This window comes from Pinus tabuliformis, chromosome 1_2 (genome assembly GCF_031772625.1).
Source record: "Pinus tabuliformis cultivar Carrire ecotype Pingquan chromosome 1_2, CPIR1, whole genome shotgun sequence".
NCBI lineage: Eukaryota > Viridiplantae > Streptophyta > Pinopsida > Pinales > Pinaceae > Pinus > Pinus tabuliformis.
In genome coordinates this window covers 552,485,541-552,491,540 of record NC_142298.1, presented here as the reverse complement: position 1 = coordinate 552,491,540, position 6,000 = coordinate 552,485,541, and positions in this window count along the sequence as shown.

Genomic DNA, 6,000 nt, shown 5'->3' with positions numbered 1-6,000 from the left:
CTCAACCAATGTCGTTCAGAACACCACCATTCCTGAACAATCGAATCGGCAATTAGACGAATCCAGAGTTTCCCACCAGCCTTCTACTTCCTCTAATTCTTCCTCTCCTCCTTCCTCTTCACTTGATGGAACTGGTAAAGCTAAAAGCCATGTTCCTAAGGAGAAGAAGGAAAAGAAGAAGAAAGAGAAGAAGAAGAAGGATCCAAAAGCGAATGGGGGAAAACGAGTGTCGTCTAATGAAAATCCACACACTACACCGACCAGGCCTAAATCGCTATGTGTCATTTGCAAAGGAGACCACTTTCACAGAGATTGTCCTTGCATCCCCCGGATACTAAGGGACTGGTCTCCTCTTTTGCACAACCCGGTGTCGTCAACCTCTAGTAATCATGTTGAAAGCACACCGTCAACTAGTGAAAGTGAAGCCCCAGGAAAAAAAGGGAAAGCTAGATTTCCTTGTAAACTGTGTGAAGGCAATCATGCCCTCCACCGTTGTCCCTTCTTAGACGAAGCTAAAAGAGTTTTGGATGATCGTCCGGTTTCACCGTTACGACTCCCTCCTGGATATAAAAAACTCTTGCCGAGTCCGTCACTAGCTGAGAATCCAGCTGGCCCTCTCAAGTGGTTGGCTGAAGCGCCTATCATTGAAGATAAACCATTTGGATCCATACCAGACGAAAGTCAAAAGGTCAAGGTGGCAGTTGACCCAGTCTTGCCTTCAGAGGTTTCATCTTCAGATGATACAGTCACTGAAGAGAACAAGAATGACACTATCCAAATTCTCTTCATAAACACAGACTCCGACGAACATGGGGGCAATCTACCCGTTCCTTTACCGCAGGAAGGAATTTCGTCAGAGCCATACCTGGCCGTCTATTCAGTCCCACCTCCAAGCAACCTAGTTGTCTCCTTCGACTGGAATCAACTAGGCAGACCCCGCCTACCAGCAAGCATACCATTCCAAATTATCGTTCAAATATATAGAATGGTCATGGCTGGTACCATCATAGATGAGGGGGCTTCTGTGAGTATCCTTTCCTCTACTGCTTGGAAAGCGCTTGGTTCACCATCGCTTTTGCCTGAGATGAGAAATCTGACAGGCTTTGATAAAGGAACCAGTCGACCTTTAGGGATCCTTCCCGATGTGCCCATAACATTGAGAAGGAAGACAGTTCGCATGAACGTAATGGTAGTTCAAGGACCCTTGGATTATAACCTACTCCTTGGACGAGACTATATTTATTTCATGGCAGCGATTGTCTCCTCACTCTTTAGAGTAATGTGTTTTCCGCACGAAGGAAGAGTGGTCAAGCTCATGGACCAACTTTCATTTCCTGTATCACGCATAGCAAATAGTCATATACCGTCCCTAAATGGTCTTTTCACACAAGAAATGTCTCAATCCCCAGTCCGTCCTCCCGATGAGCGCGAGTAATTCGGAGGGATATGACTGAAACCCAGGGGGCATGCGTCCTGGTCTGCTTCGGCAGGAAAACTTCGGGTATAGAGTAGGTTTCCGCGGGAGAATATGCCTAGTCTGTACCCCCGTCCGTGATTGGAAGAGGGGGTTATTCTAGTACAGGATTCTCTTGTCAAAGTTATGTTAGTGGGCGAGCACCGCCACTCACCTTTGTTTATCTCGGTAGACATCGCCAGAGAAGTGTTTTGTTTACGCCGTAAATAGAACAATCTTTGGGTAACCTGTAAGAGGTAGTACCCTTCCTGATAAAACGAATGTTTTGTCAGCTCGAATAGAGGGTGACCTTGAAACTCTGTTTTATACCTGGGGGCATGCAAACCTTTTGGAGTGCAAGCGATGGGCGGCTATTTATTTTTTAAATTTTTAGGACCTCTAACCCTTTAAACTCGTAGGATTAGTCGTCACCTAACTTGCATAAAGAAAGGATGTGGGGAAAAAATCTAAAAATTGCCATTTTTATATGAGACATTCTTATCATATGACTGGATTAATCGAGCAGTGTTACCGCAAGGTTCAAGCTCGTTAAAAAATAAACCCGCACCGAGCAAATGTTTCCACCCGCGTTTAAGCTCGTTAAAAAATGAACTATCCCCTGGTAAATAACCACCGTGAATGTAACATTTCAGCCAGTAAAGCCTTGGTCGTGTTTGCACTGTCACCTCCACTTTTCCATTGGCCGATCATTCACCTTCATTTGATTGTTTACCCATTTTGAGGAACAGCTGCGAAGAGTGATTTCACTAGCCATCCTTGTGATACTTTTCCTGATAACAGTTATGGGGTGTCGTGAACTCCCATTTAATTCCTTTTGCTACACAGAAGTCCTTAAACTATTGGGAGACATACTCTCCACCATTGTCGCTTCACAAAGCCCTTATTTTATTTCCAGATTCTTTCTTTGCCAAGGCTTTGAACTAAAAAAACCTTGAGAAGGTTTGATCCTTCTTCTGCATAAAGTAGATCCAACATCTACAAGAAAAATCATCAGTAAAAATAACATAGTACCTTTGTTTAGCGGTGGAGGCTATAGAGAATGGTCCACACACATCTGTATGAACTCACTCCAGGATTTCTCCAGTTCTACTGTCTCGATCCTGAAAGGAATATTTCACATACTTACCTAAGGTACAACCTTTGCATGTATCCATTTGCTCCAGTTTTCCCTTGGGAAGTCTGGTAGAAATATGCTGCATGATCTTCAGGGCCCCATGGTGCAAGTGGCCTAATCTTCTATGCCATAGCTTACTAACATCTTGGCTCTGCACCAACTCTGCTTTGGAACTCAATGCAACACAGTTGTCTACCTCTAGCTTGTAGAGATTCTTTACTCAAATCCCAATCCTCTTGTTCTGTCCAGTGCCGATATGCCTCAGGAATGCCTTTCCTTTACTAAAGACTACATCATAGCCTTTGTCTTCTAGCATAGCAATGGACATAAGATTCTTCTTCAGACCCGAAACATACTTTACATCAGTCAGGGTGAGAGGAACTCCATTCTCCCTCTAAAACACAACCGTACCCTCACCTGAAACATGGTACTTTCCATCATCACCCATCTCGATCCGCATCTGGAGGTCCTTCTCCTCCAAGGTACTGAAAAGATTCTTGTCGCTGGTCATGTGGAATGAAGCTCCATTGTCCAGGTACTAAACACACCCACCATCAATGAAACCATACATGTGATGAGGGTGAAATCCAATTCGAACTGTGAGGCTAGTGCCTCACCATCTGATACCTTCAAGGATCCCTTCTTGGATTTCTTCTGTGGACAAGCATAATGGCCCACCTCATGACAATGAAAGCATCTCACTTTTGAGTTGTCAATCTTCTTCCCACCATGGGAAGAACTGGATTTGGAATGGGATGCCTTCCCTTTCCATTTCCTCGCCTTACTCACTAAGGCTAGATTTTCTTCATCATCTCTCTTTGATGAAGATCCATCTCTGGTGCTTCTCCTTATCTCCTCCTGCATCAGATTCGACCAAAGTCGTTCCCAATTTGGCAGTTTCTCTCTTCCATTTACCGAGTCTTGGGAGCTATGCCATCTCTTAGGAAGACCGAGCAGAGCAAGACTCACCATGTCATCATCGGCTGTCATGATCCCTACACTTCCAAGCTCATCCCTGCAGGTGGTGAGCTTTTTCAGATATGTAGAGATCGTGTCGCCCTTTCACACTTGATTTTCCAAAGCTTGTCTTTTAACGCCAACTTCCTCTGATCGCTGTTGTTCTGATATAGATCCTTCAATGTCTTCCACATTGAAAATGATGTCTCCTTCCCATGGAGACTTGAGACAATGTGGTCTTGAACTCCCTCTAGAAGAATCCTCCTCGCTCTAGCCACACATTTCTTCCATTCTGCCAATTCTTGGGCATTAGCAGCTGTTGGCTTGGGGACTTCTTTATCAATGAAGTCCTTCAAACTGTTGTCCTCTAATACCACTTCCATGTGATCCTTCCAGGCTATATAATTCAAGCTGCCATCTAGGGCATACTTGAGTCTCAAACCATTGAACGCCATTGGTGAAATTTAAGATGTGATAAGTGTTTAGTCAATTTAGTATGTCCTAAATTGCTACATTAATTATCAATCCGGGAGTCGTAAACTGATGAAGTGTGGCGCACTATATGTGCAAGGCAATCTCTTTATTAGTTTTTATTGTTTTCAATTTTATCTTATTTTTTGGGGTTTTATCTTGGTTTGTCTCCTAATGCAAGTGGAAATCCTATTCCTAAGTTTTAAGAATACTTTAGAAGGAAAGTTTGGGTATAGATTTTAAGGAAATTATGTCCTTTATGATGACTTCCAGAACTTAACACTTCAGAGGATCTCAAAACAATCTAGTGATGAAATTAATACTTGAACAAGAATGTAAATGTGCAACTACTTGAATCAAACAAATGATGAACTACTGATCATGAAATCTCTATCTCTACTGCTCATCTAAATACAAAAATAAAAGTTAAGCTATTGCACTCAAATAAATCAAAAACTGTAAACTAATAAAAGTAAAATCAATTCACTTCATTTATAGTCCGATAGCTTGCCAAGTAGTCTTTTCGGGGTTAATCTACGGCTCTGGAGATAACGTCAATAATATGAGGAATTGATATCTAATTGCAGAAAAATAAAACTAAAATCAAATCACATCATTCATAGTCTGATAGCTCGCCAAGTAGTATTTTCGGGGTTAAGCTATGGCTTTGGAGATAACGTCAATGATACGAGGAATTTGATATCTAAACTAACTAACAAAGCAAATTAATAAAACTGGAGTCAAAGCATAAATGAAATTAAAAAGCTAAGAAAAGCAAAGTCGGCAGAGAGGCTAATCTTATGTCACTAGTTATTGTAAAAATTATATGAAAATGCCCGGGCCTAGCCTATCCTGAAACACACACTGATCAGTGTTAGCAACAATATACAATGCTTGAAAAATCATGTACAGGAATGTAACGTTAACATCAGAACTAACTTATGAAATATACACAGGTGAACAAATTATGAAATATGTGCAATGGAAATAAGGAAACAACACGTAAAAACTTTACAGAAATAAAGAAAACAAAACCTCGGCCAGCAGGGGCCCTCTGCACGGCCTTGGTCAACACGCTATCAGTCTGGAATTACGCTCACACAGTCATATAAAACAGAGTTTTATTGTATTGCAAAACAGAGGAAGACTCCTCTCGTTACAACAACAGGACCAGTTCACGGCACAGTACAATGACTAACAGCAAAACGACATCAAAAACTAACTCTACATGCGTTTGCAAACGCATTATTTATAAGGGAAATTACATAACTATTTTCTTATGAAACTACTTCAGCAGAAGACACGTAAAAGACAACATCCGTGAGCTTAGCATGATGGTTGCCAAGATCATTCAATCTACCAAAAGGTGGCTATTGGATTTGTGTCATGGAGGCAGTCTATAGCTGTCAAAATGAACCCATGGATCTAGGAACAGTCTAGGACCCTTCATGTGTTTGAAAACAGAGATCTGTTTGCTGTAGAACTCTTCGTTTGACCACCATTTGACCAAGGGCTTCCTTTGCAAATTTGGCTGAACCAATAGGACCTGATCCATGTCCAGATCATTCTTGAATAGCCCACATGCCTCGTTTTGCTTGATAACACCTGTAATATAGAGATCAACAAAAACAACTGCGGAAAGTCGAATCAGCTGCGGAAAGTGGCTGTATTCCGCAACTAATGAGCAAAATATAATTCAAATAGAAAACACAAAAGCATAGTTAGAAAACCACTTAAATGCTCTTTTAGAATCAATATGTAATGATCTTTGATAGCTTATGAAGTATTGGTGAGGGGAAAAAGTCTAGGAAAATGTGTAGGAGAGATGTAGTTTCAGGGCTCAACAATAAGAATTCGATTTCTATAATTAGGGACTTCAACCTTTGAACTTCTCCCTTCTTTGTATATTGTTCTCCTATTTGATCACCTTTGCTCCGATAACATGTAGAAATTCTCACTATAGATCACCTGATAATGCAATATA